This window comes from Asparagus officinalis, chromosome 5 (genome assembly GCF_001876935.1).
Source record: "Asparagus officinalis chromosome 5, Aspof.V1, whole genome shotgun sequence".
Taxonomy (NCBI): Eukaryota; Viridiplantae; Streptophyta; class Magnoliopsida; order Asparagales; family Asparagaceae; genus Asparagus; species Asparagus officinalis.
Window position 1 is genome coordinate 18,045,436 of NC_033798.1, and position 13,300 is coordinate 18,058,735.

Here is a 13,300-nt window from a genome sequence, read left to right on the forward strand (position 1 = left end):
TTAAGAAATTAGCCCCCAAAATCTTTCGAATTGGTGCTACTCAGAGGTGCTCGTATCAAAACTCTGTTAACTATATATTAGATCCTCCTCAAAAATTTTCATATTTCTAAATTAGACCATCAAACCTTAATTTTCAGATTTGAAGATGTAAACTGAAAATATGAGTGCTACTTACCTTAAGATGTTGGGGTCTAAGATGACAAGGACCCTTTCAGAGTTCCCTTTTATTTATTTACTAGTATAATGCACGTGCTTTGCATGTGAACATACATGTTTTTAAGTTTTGATTTTTTTTATTGAATAGTAAAACTATGTGTTAATAAATAAAATTATGTAATAAAATTTTTCCTTTTGTGAAAAATTAAAAAATTAAAACAACAAATAAAATAGCAGATAAACACTTAATTAATACATGTAAAAACAAAAATTGTGACTACGCGTGAGAAAGTCACATAATTTAAATATTTTATGATAGTATAGTGCACGTTCAAAGAGCATACTTATTTTATTTTTTGTTTAAGTGATAAATTATACGATAAAACTATGTATAAATAACTATATGATTAATTATTATAGTTTGAATAATTATTATTTATTCATAATTTATTAAAATAATTATGATAAATATAAACTATTATTTTGTTTACGTACTAAATGTTTTTAAAGGAAAAACGTACATGTTTTGCCCTCCGAATGCTATTATTTTATAGTATAATATAAAATAAGAATAGTTTATATCTTATAATTCTAATACTATTATTTTTTAACCTGTTATTTCTATATATTATTAAAATAATAGTATTTATGTTTTGATTTTGAATGCATACTTATGATAAATAAAATATGTATGTTTTTTTCTTAAAAACATAAATACTATTATTTTTCATGTGTTTTTATATATTATTAAACTAACTTTTCAATTGCTTTGTATATTCCTCTAATGCCAAATAATACTCCAAAGTAAAAAAGGTTAAATCTTTATCATCACATTGAAATCAATTCCTGAAACGAAAAAAATTTCAACATTCGATCAAGATGGATCATGCCGATAACTCAAGGTCCTGCAGGGGCTTAATTTTGGAGGTATAGTAAGCTCCAGTAGCCTAGAGGCTAACGTCTCCTTCCTTGAAGGTAATCAATAAATGAGACCAAATAGAGGTTGATCGAGTTTGTTGGCGAGAGCTCATGGACTATTGCGAGAGTGAAAGAAAGAGAGATTATGAGGGCAAGAGCTTAATATTGGAGGAGAAACTTATTTTTCATGATTGATGAGGGATTTGTGAGGGTAGAAGTAAGAGGTTGTATTTATAGATTGATTGTTTGGCAGCTATAAGATGGAGGAGAGGAAGAGGTTTGAGTTAAGACAACACTTCATAAGTAATTATGAGGTGTTAATAGGTTGAGAAAAGCTTAATTAGTGGAGTCTGAAAGATTATGAAGACTTTTAGAAAAGAAAAAAAAAAAGATAATGAAAAGTTTAATTATCCTTGTTGACCTTTATCCAAATACAAACAACATATACATATAACTTTCGCTATAGAAATGATTGAATACATCAATTCAATTTTTATTACAAGTGAATAAGAATTTGAATTCTCATAATTAGGTGTAAATTAACGTTAGTAGAGAGGGACTATTATTTAAATGAAACCCTTAGGCTTCAATTAACGTTATGCATTCACCTTTCAATTCCTCAAGAAAATTAAAGATCATCCCTTTGAATAACCACCTAGCTATTGTCCTTTTTGACCTCGAATAAGGTGCATTAATATGTAGCGCATATAAGCACATGTATTAGATATATAGTATTATTTGTTGTCAATTGATGTTATTATTGAGGATATTTTTGGGGAAAAGTTTTAATGTTCTAATAATATAATGTATTTATATTATTTTGAAAAAAATTAAAATAATAGTATTTTATCATAATTCATATTTTATAGTATACTATATAAATATTGAATCAACATACTAATAATATAATATAATGTATTTATGTTTTTCTAAGTGTAATATTCTTTTTTAAAAATAGTAGTATTAGAATTATAATATTGAATCAAAACTATTATTTATATTTTGCTGTAGTGTAATATAAACTATGATTTTGTTTACGTACTAAATTATGATAGTAATAATTAGTGAGAATTATAAAAGACTAATATATTAATAGGAGATTATATAATGCATTTAATTGAAGGTTATGTATGTATGATGTATGATTTATGCATGAATGCATGTGTTTTATATAATAATGTATGTGTTTAAAAGGGCATTTTTGGAAGAAATGTTTTAACATGCCAACACACTTTTATAATAGTATTAGAAAAAAAATTTAATGTTCTAATAATATAATGTATTTATATTATTTTGAAAAAAATTAAAATAATAGTATTTTATCATAATTCATATTTTATAGTATACTATATAAATAATGAATCAACATACTAATAATATAATGTATTATGTTTTGCTAAGTGTAATATTCTTCTTTAAAAATAATAGTATTAGAATTATAATATTGAATCAAAACTATTATTTATATTTTGCTGTAGTGTAATAATATAAACTATGATTTTGTTTACGTACTAAATTATGATAGTGATAATTAGTGAGAATTATAAAAGACTAATATATTAATGGGAGGTTATATAATGCATTTAATTGAGGGTTATGTATGTATGAGATATGATTTATGCATGAATGCATGTGTTTTATCTAAGCATGTATGTGTTTTAAAGAGTGTTTTTGGAAGAAATATTTTAACATGCCAACACTCTTTTATAATAGTATTAAATTTATTTGAGGAATACGGAGGGGGTTTCGTAGTCTAAAAATAAGAAAGAAATGGATGAGTTTAATGGCTCCATCCCCATGAGACGAATAGCTAGGCATAGAAACTCTAAGTTGGTTAAAACTCAACAATATTAGTTGCGTGATGATTTACTTTCCCATACATGCACTTCATCATCACCTTGAAATTTTTCTCATGAATCCATCACGAACATACGCACGTACTCACATCCTCACTTATTGACGAGTATCGGAACATTGATTCACGCATCAATCTTCAGTAACCTACTGGCATCCAAAATAGCGAAGTATAAATTTTATCAGAACACTCTGTGTCCAAGCAAAGGAATTTTGAACCATTCACTCGGAGGGCAGGAAGATAAATTGGATCTCCTTCGTGGTTACAAAACACCGGCACTCATATATGCGTCTGCTGCTTCACAACAAATTAAAGAGCGTGGGTTTGTGCATCCTCATGCGCGTATGCATCCTACGAAGCATATGCAGACTTACTAATCGGCCTAGTGGCTGCTTTGGACATAACGCGCTGCACTGGTAATCTCATGTTACCACGACACCCTTTTTTTTTACTTTTCCTATATACTTCTCCCAGAACAGGCGCATCCAAGGATGCACAGCTTTACGACTGTCCTCTTCATTTCAGTTTCTTCCCCGTGCAAAATTACCAAATTGGTATTTTCTTACACCCACTTAAGTGATTTTGTATTTTTTTTTTTTTTAGCTCCAGCGACTTTTTCATATTTTTTTTCTTATCCGATGGTCAAATAGGCCCAAAAGTTGATCGCCGGCTAAAACATTTTAGGTTTTGGTCCTTCAAATCTTCAGTAGCTTGATATTAGCCCCTCAAGCCATTGAAACTCACCCTCTAGCCTGCCTCCACCTCACCCTCCTACGCCCCACCGCCTTCCCCTTCATGTTCTCCAATGACATTCCTCTCCTCAAAACCCTCAAAATCCCTGACCTCGATCCCAACCCCCTCCTCCCTCTCCTCCCACCTCATCATGATGGAGCTCAAATCCCCTCACCCACGATCCCACCCTCCACCAAGGAACATGAAAAGGGGGAGTAAAGACGGCGGCGCGTTGGAGGGGGGATTTGGGGGTGAATTTCAGTGATTTGAGGGGTTAACAATATCAAACTACTAAAGATTTGAAGGACCAAAACCTTTTTTTTTTCAACTGACAGCCAACTTTTAGGCCTATTTGACCATCGGGCTTAGAAAAAAGTACCAAAAGTGACAGGAGCTACAAAAAAATACCAAATTGGTTAAGTGGGTCTATAAAAAAATACCAATTTGGTAATTTTTCCCTTCTTCGAAAGTACATAAACTGAAAAAGATTTGCACAAAATATTCCCACCTCTATGATGCCTCAAACTCACCTAAACTATTATGCTATCAAAAAACATGAGTACACGAATGACCTTTGATCCTCCTGAACTGAGATAACAAGCAGAATGTCACAATGGTTATTATTACTATGGTTATACACAAACAATAAAGTAATCACATGTTATTCTCCCATTCACCACCCCTCGAAAAGTATACAAAGTGGGGAATATAGGGACCTCTTGTGATATAGAGTACAGATAATCATTTCTACATGTTCTTCTCCCACATTGAGTACAGAACTGCAGAAACATTAACAGCATGATTAATACATAACAGTGAGTAGGAACATAAACAAAACTAACTTTAAATGAAAATTCACTAAACTAATAGTTTCTAACTGGTGAAAGGAGTATAAAAGAAGGGAAAAGAGAGAACGTTTGGTCCGACAAAGGATTTAGTATTGATTAATAAAATCAGAGCTTAGCCATGTACAGTAAGTAGCCTTTGCCAGCAGTGCCTGGCATTGCAGCCAATCCAATGAGGTTAACTTCTTAAGAAGCTTTGTTTTTTTAAATCATATGTCAAGCATGTAAAAGTTAATGTATCGAGCAAATAATGTTCGATGCAATATGTAAGTGACTTTCATCAATGCACATTTCATACATTTAAAGGAAAAAAAAGTATAGTCGACTACTAAAGACTTAGACAAAATGTTAGTTTCTATAAAAATACAGTGTAGTCGACTACTAAAAGTCATTTTAGAATTCTTAACTTTCTGTTCTTTACAGTATAGTCGACTACTACACAGTATAGTCGACTACTCTTCTTTGAATTTGAATTCCAGACTTTTTGTTTTTTACAGAGTAGTTAACTAATGGCCAGTGTAGTTGACTACTAAGAAATATCTTGAATTAACAGAATCTGTTCTAACTCAGTGTAGTCGACTACAACGACTATTAGTCGACTACAGTGATAGTTTTATGACATTTCAGAATTTGAATTTGTGACTGTTTTTAGCCGTTTTGTTTTGTTAATTGGCTTTGAAATCTTATCTTTTCAAGGGATATAAATAGGTTACAAGTTCATTGCAAATAATGATTCCTATCTATAAGATAAATATTTGTGTATTCTCAAGAATTCAAAACATTCAGATTTTTCACTTGAGAAAAGTATTCTCTGAGTTAGCCTTTGATCTTCATCCAATATACAACTTATTTAGGAAACTTCCAGAAATTAAAAACATTCCTAAAGCCACCGCTACACATCACTACACAATCAATGCTTATAGGAATTGTGGTGTTGATTCAAGAAAAGTTCTCTCGGGTGTGAGAGTTGTGATCTCTTGGTGAAGAGATTGTGTGCAATTTGCATGGTCTTGCGTTTGGTGGGAAAATTTGAAGAAGAAAATTGAGAACAAAAATGTATTATTCTCCCTAACTGATTTAGATAAAGAATGATTACAACGTCCTCAATACAATTTCTCTCTAACAAACTTTAGAAAAAGAAATTACAATCTTATATTGGATTCCTAATTTACAAAAAAAAAAAGATCGACGGAGATCCTCCCCTTTGTTTAAAACTGGGTTCTTCACGGTTACGACGAGATGCCTCTCTCGACGTTTGTATCAAATTTGCTTCTCGTTGACGATCCGATATCTCACTTCACTGGAACGGCTAATATAAACTTACGTGGTAAGTATGAAAAGAACTCTTATGAGTTTATGAACTCAAAACGAGTTTAAACTCTATGAAAAGAGTTGTTAAACCAAAAAATTTGGTTACTGAATTAAGCTATCTGTTATGAAAAGATCCTTCAAACCTCCTTCCGAATCAACCCAAAATCAGATGTCGATCTCCAAAAATCTGATTTTCACCCTAAAAAATCTGATCCCCCTACTCGGTTGAGTTGATTGGATATTTATAGGAGGATAAGGGGGTGTAACCGACCCCTTAATCCACTCCTAAGTGGGCGAGAATCCCTCAATACATGGGGAAAACGATTTTAAAGCCGTTCAGCTCGTGTTTTAACAAGTCAAACGCCTCAAGTTGGCGTTCAGGAACCGAACTCTACGTCTCAGATTTGGGACGCAGAGTTAGGCATCCGCCTAATGCTGAAACGCAATGACCGCATTGCGTTTTGAAGGTGAAACGCAGAGGTCGCTTCTGTGTTTTTTTCCGAAGAGATTGTAGGTTTGTGACCTCCCCTGTTAAAGTGCTGCAAAGACTATTGTTCTATAATCTTCACTTTAGCTATTTTTGAGATAAGAGTCGTCGGAATTGTTGATTGTGAAGGTTATTGAATCAGATCTTTTATCACTCGTTGTGAAGGTCGTTGAATTATAACATTTCTCGTTCTACGTGAAAACTCTCCAATTGTAGCTTTCGTTTATTAATGTGAAAGTTGTTTGATTGTAACTTTCATTATTGAGATACTGATATACAAGTCGCCAAATTGTAACTTCTATCATTAAAGTTTGGTAGGGATCAACTATCTATTGTGATTTTAGACAGTCTACAGAACGCCCTCCAAAGTTTTCAAAAGTTCACGGTTGATTGGGACGAATTTTTAGAATACTTTGAATCCTAAAATTTGTTGAATGATTGTTCACTCTCTGTTTTGAGGACATTGTAAACTTGGTTGTCGGAATTTGCTGTACGTCGGAATTCTGCTTCCTGTATTGGCAATTACTCACAAATTTTGGTAACGGTTAACCTCATATTCCCGATAAACAAGATAACTTTTGTATTTTGATAATAATGAACTTAGTCAAATAAGCTAAAGCCCAAGTCATCATCATTAGATCCATTAGTGTTGGCCTTTTGTTTTGATGATGTTTAACAAACAATTTACTACTAATATTGTTTGTCTAGTGTTTGTGTTTTTATAGTTATTCTAGGCAAACGATGAGTTGGAGATTGGATGGAATTGAGCTACACGATCATATCAAACGGAGGTTGACGGAAATAGTGGATTGAAGCAAATACTTTCAAATCTAAAAGCACTTCTTCATCCACAAGTTTACCAAGAAGAGCTTATTGAAGATCAAGATCAATCTTGGGTAATTTAGTCTAGGTTTTTATATTATGTGTGTTAGTACTTTAAGCTCAATCATATACACACATACACGTTTTGATTTTGTATATTATATATATATATGTTTTGGTTTAGCTATATAGATGTGAAACAATAGTTATATTCATATACACTTTCATGTTTCGTATTCTATTGGTTTTGGAAAAACAAATGTGTTTTGTATTATATATACATTTTTTGTGAAAATAATGTATTATTGTTTGTAGACTTAACATTCACTACATACATCTTTTATTAAGTCTATAAAATTATTTTGTAAAGTTTCAAAACATGGTTTAGCTAAAATATCAAAAACAAGTGTTGTGTATTTTCATGTTTTGGACATATTTTACAAATGATGATATTTTACAAATGAGAGATGCTTTTGGAAACGAGTTTTTGTAACATGCTCATTTTTATGTTTACAATAATTTCTCAAAGTTTTACATTTTTTTAGAATTTATTTGATATTTTTAAATGAGGATTAAAGTTGATTTTTACTATTCATATCAGGCTGATAAAATGTTATCAGTCGACTGATACATGTGTTCAGTCGACTGAAGAAAACGCCTGGAATTATCAAAAGTTTCTGTTTTATTTCAGTCAACTGATCAGTCGACTAATGAGGTCATTGGTCGACTGACGAGTTCATCAGTCGACTGATGATGTGTTGCTTAATGAGGTCATTGGTCGACTGACGAGTTCATCAGTCGACTGATGATGTGTTGCTGGCCTGTAACGGTCGTCGGTTAGCTCATCAGTCGACTAATGAACAATATTAGTCATCAGTCGACTGACGGCATCATAACGGCTAGTTCTCCAGAATTTTCAGTTTCTGTTATTATCTTTTTGTGATGTTTTCTCTTAGTTTTTGGGGTTGTTTCATGAGCCTATATATACCCCATGCCTCATACTTCTAAGGTCAATTAAGAAAGTTTTTAAATAAGTTTGTTTTAGTGTTTGTTTGGTTTGTGAAGAAGTTTTCATAAGTGAAGGAGATCATCTTTATTGTTTGAGCTTCAATCTCCATCTCTCCATCTTGTTTTTCAGAGAAGAATTTCTAAACTCAATTCTAGCTGTGTGTTTATTATTTGTTGATTATCATCTTCATTAAGCTAGAGTTTATATTGAGTTTATATTTGATTTTCTCTTTGTTCACACACAACCTATTGAGCTTATTGTATTTACTTACATAGTATAATTGGGGTTGTGAGATTGTGTGATTTAGAGAGTGAGCTTACATAAAGTTCTCATCTTATATTAGAGAACAAATATTTGTATTCGTGCTTAATTGTGTAGATCACTTTGTAATACACTTGTACACCGAGAGTAGTGTGTGGTGTGAGACGGAGTCGTCCCAAGAGGAGTGAGGTCGGCGGTAATACCTAGAGAGGTTATAATTCCTAACACTTGAGGGAGACACGGGCTCGGGACCAACACTTAGAGGGTGTAAAGTGGGATTGTAAGAGTGACAGATTATAAAGTTTTCGGTGAACTAGAAAATCGAGTGTGAGTTATAAACGTTTGTCGATGAGTGTAGAAAACCGATTGTGAGGTGTAAACGTTTTCGGGTGAACGTTGAAAATCCGGTGTGATGGTGGATTTCTCCCCGGGAGTGGGGAGCGGAAACGTAGGACGGAAGGTCCGAACTCCATGATCATTTGATTGTGTTTGAGTTTGTATTGGCGTTCATTTATATTTGTGTTCATTGCTCATATCGTCTTTGTCTTATTATTTAGTTTGTCCACTATATTGTTTATACTTGTTTGTTTCATCCTTGTATTATTTGTATATCCTTGTATATATATCTTGTCACATATTATACTTGCTAGAATATTTAACAATAAGTTTTAATTTGGCATAAAATCAGATTAGATTAGCATAAACCTTATTCATCTCGTTCTAGGGTTCCTTTCTAGTGGCATTAGGGTGTCTTTCAATTAATAGGATTAACTTTTTTAGCCGATGCAACATGTGTGATAGCAACAGCGAATTTGCTTGGATCCTTGAGATACTCCTTCAACTTGTATGAAGATGTATTCAGTATGAACAACAGCAGCAAAAAGATTCTTGTAAGTATTGATGAGCACCCAAGGTGCAGCTGCAAGAGTTGGATAAGAAAGAACTAGGGACAACGAAGCAACCATAGAAACACCAGCTGTAAACTTGCTGACAAGGTCATCCTTAGTGAAGTTGAACACCTTTGGGCTGAAGACAGATCCATTGTCATAGACAGAGAGAACCACAAGCCCATACGAGAAGGATCTTATCCCAAATTTGGTTAGGAGGGCGGCCTCAGAAGAACCCACTTTGTCTCCTTTCTTGATCAACTAAACTGGGGTAATGATTTCAACAATATCCTTGTTAATCCTAGTTGGAATGTTAAACCATTTGGAAGAATGAGTTGCGCGACTGATCGAGCTTGATAGTATCAGCATTATTAATTATAACCTGTCTTTACTCATCCAAGAGGCTGCATAGCTTCTTGTTGTAAATATGTTTCTTCTCAGCTTTCGTCACCTTGATGGCCATTACTAGCTTCTCTGAGTATTTGAGGATGATTGCTGAAATGTTTGTTTGAGAGAACTTTGCATTTAAAAGCGCAGGGTGAATCTTTGCGTTTAGAAGTTCAGGGTGAACTTTGCGTTTAGAAGTTCAACCAACACGAACGCAAAGTTCGTGTTTTGGGCGGGATTTTTCCTAAAATCCCGTCCTGATTTGACAGCTCATAGTTGTCTATAAATAGACCACTGGGGTCTGTAGGCAATAAAAATTACCTTAATTCCTAGCAAAGAAGCTCAAAACTGACAAAAAACGCTAATATCTCTCAAACCGTAAGGAATTTAAAAAAATAGACAATAGCAAACCGAACCCTTTGGGGTCGGTTTGGTCGGCTCTGTCTCATCGAGATGGTCGATTTTCATATATAATTCGTCCAATTCCGACTTACGATTTGAAAGTTATGACCCTTCTTCGCAGCATGTTCTGAAGTCCACCTACAAGACTGGACTTCACCTAAAACATTGAAGTTCGCCTGCAATGCTAAGTTCGCCTGACAACTTAGCTCACCTGAACTGATTAAAGCTTGCCTGACAGCTTCGTCTACGAGGTTCGTCATGTAGCGAGGCTCAACATCAGAAGACGAGGTTCACTGCATCGCGAAGCTCGACATCAAAGTTCATCATTGTGGACAAAGTTACTCTGGAAGACGAAACTCGTCATTGGATACGAGGTTCGGAATTCACCAGTGGAAACGAAGTTCGGAGTTCGTCGTTGGATACGAGGTTCGGGGTTCGTCATTGGAAATGAAGTTCGTGGTTCATAATGAGGCTCGTCAAAAGGAAAGTCACGAGACTTGCTATACAGTTGGACTCAGCTATCGAAGACGAAGTTCATTGGTGAATACAAAGCTCGTCAGACGATGTCACTGAAGATAGTTTGCTATACTGCAGAGTTGGCCTTAGAAGACGAACATCGCTACATATTAAGGCTCGTTCAATCTGATGAACCTCGCCATGCAGCAAGGCTTGTTGTCTGTAGGAGATCCAGCTGCAACGATTTGAAGACCTAGTCAGCAGCATGCGCTAAACTCTAGGAGAACATTTCGCTCTAGTGACCAATGTGGGCTGAATTGGAGGAGGCAGTTACGCCCTCTACCCATAATTTTAGCACGTCAGTTACGTGCTGAAATCCTATAAATAGCCATGAGCGGCTATGGGGCAGAAGAGGAGCACGGGAGGCAGAGCTTTTGGCATAAAAGATTGAGATGCGAACCTCGGTTCTAACAATCTACGCCATCAACAAAGTCTGATTCTCCTCTCGAGTTAAAGCGATCTTGATCTAATCGTCAACGGGAAGCAATCTCGACTCAAGCATCGGGGGAAGTATCCTTTCACTACCAAGAGCCCACGTTAAACAATGAGGAGCTGAATTAATCTTCTCTTCATCTGTAATCGAGAGAGAGTGTGGAGTGATTGTAAGGGTTTCGTACCAAGTGATCGAATCCAGTTTTCTTAAAATAAGAGAATCAATCTCGGTCAATTTTTTGTTCCTACAGAAGATGGCGATCACAATGGGAGAAGCTATTCTTTCTGATGAACTGGTAGTGGTGCAATCAGATCAGATCGCGGTGGGTGTTAGACCCTAGAGGGGGGGGTGATTAGGGTCTTATGCTAATCTAATCCGATTAAATGCCAATTAAAAACTAATTAACAAGTTATCCTAGCAAGTATGAAATATCAAAACAGATATATGAGCTAGGATAAGCAACTGTAAACAATGAGATATATCCTATATGATGAAATATATATATATGGCAAGGATATATAAACTAACACAAGGGGTAAACAATGTGAACTAGATAGTGGATCATATAAATGATGAGCTAATGACAATGGCGATAAGAAATAAATAACACAAGTATAAATAAACGCAAAGCACACTCAAACACAAGATATGATCACGGAGTTCGGACCTTCCGTCTACGTCTCGCTCCCTCACATCCCGGGGAGAAATCCACTAACACAATCCGGTTTGGAAAGCCGGAACTTCTTCTACACAGCTCGTTTTCTAGCTAACCGAAACTCTAGCAACTCACACTCTTGCAATCACACTCTACACCCACTAAGTGTTGGACCTAGCCGTGTCTCCCTTAAGTGCGCGGTTACAACCTCTCTCTAGGCACATCAACCGACGCCACTCCTCTTGGGACGATCCCCGACTCTCACCACACACTCCTCACTCGGTGTACAAGTGTATTACAAAGTGATTCTCACAATAAGCACAAATATAACAAATGATTGTTCTCAAAACAAGGTGAGAACTCAATTAAGCATAACTCTTAGTCACAAACCCACAACCCCAAATTATACTATGAATGTAAATACAATAAGCTCAAAAGGTTGTGTGTGAACAAAGAGATATAAATCAAAACTAAACTCAATGTAGTTCTAGCTTAATAACAATGATAATCAAATATATAAAAAAGCTAGAAATAGAGTTTAGAAAACTTCTCAATATATCAAGAGTGGAGGGAGAAGAGTTGGATGCCCAAACACCAATAGATGATCTCCTCAAGCTCTTGTAGAATTGAATCACAAAAACAAACTCTCAATTTGCTTAAAAGCTTTTTAAACACACTTAAATCAAACTAAAACCCTTGTTAAAACTTTCTTAAACTTGTTTTAAAACTCTCTTAGTTAGGTGGAGAGCTGAAGGAAATGGGGTATTTATACCCTCTCAAAACTTTAGCAAAGCCCCAGCCAAAAAGACAAAAACAGTCTGGGGAATGATTGTAGACATGATAATGAACATGCTACAGCAACTGGTTATCAGAAAGGACTTCCCAAATGAAAAATATCATCATTTTACAAAATAGTTCAAAACATGAAAATATGAGATACTTGAATTTTGATGTTTTGACATAAACCAACTTTTAAAACTTTGTGAAATGTTTTTATAGACTTAGTAAAACATGTATGAACTGATATTGAAGTCTATAAACTAATAAAACAATATTTTCACAAAATTGCATATTCTATGCAATGTTTTCAAAAACACAATAGTAAATATGAAAACTCAAAAACTATGTATGTATATATATAACTATATATATACATAGAAAACAAAACGTATGTATATATATATAACTATATATATATACGAAGAAACCAATAAATGTGTGTGTATAGATATTGAGCTTAACGTATTAAACACACATAATATAAACCTATACTAAATTACCCAAGCTTGATCTTGATCTTCAATAGGCTTGACTTGGTAATCTCGCGGATGAAGCTTGTACTTGATCTTTAACTTGAATTGTATGTAGCTTCACTCCACAAATCCGCCAACCTCCTCTTGATATGATCGTGTAGGCTTAATCCATCCATCCTCCAACAACATTGTTTGTCTACAATACATAGGAATGCACAAACACTAGACAAACAACATTAGTAGTAAATTGTTTGTAAATCATTATCAAAACAAGAATGCCAACATAATTCTCTTCAATAGGATAGTGGGAACACAAAACAATCACATTAATGATTACCTCTGATAGTCAATGTTTAACTTTCATTCAAAAA

At 34.3% G+C, this 13,300-nt stretch overlaps 1 long non-coding RNA gene across 1 annotated transcript; it reads right to left on the minus strand.

Moving 5' to 3' along the window:
- Positions 4,232-12,996, minus strand: LOC109839984. Its single transcript, XR_002246774.1, has 2 exons — positions 12,957-12,996; positions 4,232-4,440 (listed from the first exon to the last, which is right to left on the minus strand). It is a non-coding gene; the product is annotated as an uncharacterized LOC109839984 (long non-coding RNA).